This window comes from Sinocyclocheilus rhinocerous, unplaced genomic scaffold (assembly GCF_001515625.1).
Source record: "Sinocyclocheilus rhinocerous isolate Xijiao unplaced genomic scaffold, SAMN03320098_v1.1 scaffold949, whole genome shotgun sequence".
NCBI classification, from domain to species: domain Eukaryota; kingdom Metazoa; phylum Chordata; class Actinopteri; order Cypriniformes; family Cyprinidae; genus Sinocyclocheilus; species Sinocyclocheilus rhinocerous.
In genome coordinates, this window is record NW_015635538.1 from 98157 (window position 1) to 102576 (window position 4420).

Here is a 4420-nt window from a genome sequence, read left to right on the forward strand (position 1 = left end):
ATCCATGCAGCAAATGCTTTTAAAAACAGCTTTAAAATTACTTTATTGCATTTCAGACGCTTTTAAAGTAGGCTTTTCACTATAAATTTTACGGGTAGCTTGAATGTAAACATAGTCATGAATTCGTTGTATTCCCATTTGTAAAATAGCCAACAAATTAATTGTTGTAGGCTAACCTGATCTCATGAAAGTGCGTATAGCACGATTTTCTGCTTCTATTTGGAGTAATATTTCTATGCAGAAATTGACTTGGGCATGCAAAAGACTGATAAATTCATAATTAACGGCATGGGTTCAGTCGACAGAAATACGGTGTAAAAAGCAAACGTCCGCGCTTAATGCGCATATCCTATATGAAAAGCATTTTAGGGGGCCCTTGGCTTTTGGGGGCCCAAGGTGGTCGCCTACCTTTGCCTAATGGGTAAGTCCGCCCCTGAGGTCAGCATTTGTCGCGCCGCGGTGACGCAATCGGCCTTGGAATGCAGTCTTCGGAGGGTGCATTCTGAATTGGGACAGCTTAGGTAGTGACGCTGTGACGCAATCGCATTTCAAATGCGAACTTTGGAGTCTGCACACTTCAGTTTGGGACAGCCTTCGTCGCGCCGCTGTGACGCAATCGCACTTCAAATGCGCCCTTCGGAGTCCGTGCACTTCAGTTTGGGACACAGCTCCTGTAGGCAATCTGCTAGGTGGCTTCACGCTGAATCACGCATAAGCAGTATCATCAGCTCGTCGGTTCTCAATCGGACGTGTCCGAAAGAAACGGTTCTCGGTTCAGTGTACTGGTGATCCGAAAACCGATGCAACCTTGACTCGAGAACGAGAACCGCTCCAGCAGTGGGCGGGTACGTTCGTTACCCGGCTCGCTGCACACATGCTGCTCTGCTCGTTTTCATCTTCCGTTCTCTCTTCACAGCAGTTCTCTCCAAGTAGATATAACTGCAGACCGGAGATCTCCAAAATGGGGCGTGAACTCCAAAAGTGGGCAGAACCTCCAAAATGGGGCGGGGTCTCCATGCGCAAAGACTTTCACCATTGGCTCTGGCTCCAGCCAATAGTTATTGACTTAAATTTCAAAATAAAATTTCAAAATTAAACATTGTTTCTAGTTCATTTAAAATAAAATATGCTATATAAATAAATATTCTCCATGAGAGCAGAGCCCAAAGCTCGTGGCCAGTTGTGTTCGGACTGGAGTTTGAACCTCTGCATAATGATATAAAGGGGAATCACCCACGAGCTCTCCCGCGAGCCGTCCCAGCACAGCGCAGGGCAACAATTTTACTCTATCGCTTTGGTCGAAGCAATGGGGGCGTCCCGGGGCTCGAAATTCGCAGGGTAGGAGGGGGTAGTGATGCTGGGTGTAACTAAAAAGGTGCCATTGTCCGGTGAGGTCCGGTTGGGGAGTTACGGAACGATCTCATATCGCATAATCTTATTAACTGTTTATCTCCTGAACTGCAACTTTCTTTACCACGCTATTCAGCGCCAATCCCGCCGTGCAGTCAATTTCACTGGTTAAGGTTAGGGTCAGGTGTGGAGTAGGTTTAGGGGTTAGCATTGTTGTAGCATAGTGTAGGAAAGCAACACTTTAATTGACACAACCAATACAATCTTTAGAATCAGCTGTGGGGCGGGGTTTGCACTGAAGTGGATTAGGGGGAAAAATGCGCATGCGTGTCATGTGCCTGTCTGTCAATGGGAGGAAGCCACGCCCTATTTTGGAGCTCCCACCCCGTTTTGGAGTTCCCGCCCCCATTTGGAGATCTCCAGGCTGCAGTTATACCCTTCTCGTTCGGTCAGTGTACTGTTTGAGTAAATTAATTACTCCCGGATATTTGTTTATTTCGACTCAGAGGGAGTGTCAGCCATGTTAAAAAAGTGAATAACTTAAGTAATTTGTGGATTAATGCTTACTGGAGACGCGAACCGTTTCAAACGATTCAGTCCGATTTGGTGAACTGGTTCAACCGGTTCACTACGAAAAACAGGTTAAATCGAACGCTTCGTTCGCGAACCGGACATCACTAGTTGCTATTTAGATTTGAAGTTGTATGACCAAACATTGGAAAGACTACCTTGGTTTATGGTTTGATGAAAAATTAACATGGAAACTGAATATAAGTAAAATTGAATCAAAATGTAGAATTATCATAAACTGCATTCGCACGGTAGTGGTGGTCAGAGCGAGGCTTCATGAAACACTGAAACAGTCGAAGCAAATGTGTCGAGGCTTCGAAACAATTCGACAACCGTCTCTACGGTGACACCTAGTGGTCATTTTCAAGCATTGCTCTGAAACAGCACTGAAAACGAATCAGTTAAGCGAATTATAACATATATGTTGTGCATGTCACTCCACCATGTGGGTTGGGGGAGTGGTTAGTGTGCACTACTGGCATGTTGTCAAAACCTGTCACTTTAGGTTCGAATCTGGGGTGAAACATGTATATAATTATAATAAATATTTGAAAGTTGTGTTTTCATTGTTCTGTTCTTGTAATGTATTGTAACATCTCTCTGACAACTGAATGAACTCTTTGTGAATATGTTCTTTTTTGGTCATGAAAAAATAAACATTAATAAAAGACATCAAGCCACAACGCCTGGCATTTTTTACATATAAAGATTTTGTTTTAAATATATTAATTGTTCTGCTGCATTAATTCCACTTTTATACTTTGCGGGAATCGCATAGATGTGCGATTGTGTGGTTTGTTCCCGGCCTTGTCGATCAAAAGCAGATTCGGGTCTCGAAACACTTGTGAAATGCCCCGATGCTTTTATTCACCTTAGTCATGTGACATGGGTGTTTCGAATCACACTTCGGAGCAGTGTTTCGAAACATCTGTGCTTCGGGATCTCGACACCGTGTCGAAATGTCAGTTTCGCGTCAGCCATCCCCTAGCTTACGGTTGCTAGTCACAATTGGGGAGCTAGTCGTAGTGCATTGTTGTGTATGAATCAAGCATTGATTCGTTACTGCTTTGACTATGGATGCATTGTATATGGGTCAGCAACCAAATCATTACTGAAAAAATTAGATATCATACAATCCAGAGCATTAAGAATATGTTGTGGAGCAATTAAAACATCCCCTGTAGATGCAATTGGGGTAGAAATAGGCAAGATGCCTCTTGAACTTAGAAGGATAAAATTGACAATGAAGTATTGGGTGAATCTTCAACAATCAGTAAGTACTCACCTCACTCGTAAAGTACTGTAGGACTGCTGGGAATATTCGTATGATGGAGGATGTAGTTTTGGATGGAAGAGTAGAATATGGGCCAAGGAGTATGGTGTAACGTAGTTCGTAGATCCGGAAGAAGGAGGCGGGAACCGGCGAACGTTCAAATACTTTAATCAAATAAACAAACACAAAATGAAAGTAAAGCGGCAGCCCCTCGCGGACGACTGCCGCACACAAAAATGAAGATTTGAGCTTACTAGACAAGCCCAAAGGTGAATACATTGGAAAGGAGGTTAATGATATTCTAAATAATAAATTGTATTCAACATTACAAATATTTACGGATGGATCTAAGGAACCTGTTAGTCAAAAGGTTGGAATAGTTGTATATATTCCAAAATTTAAAGTACGGATTAGTTTTAAATTGCCAGATGATTTGTCTGTAACTCTTCCAGTCACTGCAGAGTTAGCAGCTATAATAATAGGACTACAGTGGGTTGAACGAATCAGACCAAATGAAGTGGTAATATGGTCAGATTCTTCTTCAGCTTTAATTAGCATAGCAAATGCGAGATCAGACAGAGAAGATTTATTAATGGAAGTGTATCTATCTTTATACAGATTGAAAGAGGCTGGAATAATGGTATATTTTTGTTGGGTGCCAGCACGTGTTGGGGTACCTGGTAATGAAGTTGCTGATAAACTAGCAAAAAAAGCACTAGACAAGATGGAGGTGGATGTTAAAGTGCCTATGGGGAAAAAGGAGGCAAAGTTGATTTTAAAGAAAAAGTTAATGAATAAATGGCAAATTAGATGGGATAATAGCAGCACAGGGAGATGGTGTTATAATATTTCCGCAGACAGTAGGGAGGATAAATTGTCAGCGAAGAAATAGGAAAGACGAGGTGTGGCTGTCTAGATTAAGACTGGGACATACAGGGTTGAAATCAACACTGGCACTTATGGGTTTACATGAAAATGGGTTATGCGATTGTTGCATGCCAAAAGTAATGAAGTTCCAGGCGTGCTTAATTTGATGGGTTCCTCTTTAATGTTGTTCACGGCTTACATTTATTCGCAGTACACAAAATCTGCATGCCTTTTTCCACCATCACAGCAAACTAAAACTCTTGCTTCTTCTTCACGCGTGGGCGCCTTTTTCCTTTTCTTCCGCGGACGCCCTCTCCTGTAAGTTCGCTAAAACAACATGCCTGCTTGAGCATTACTCAC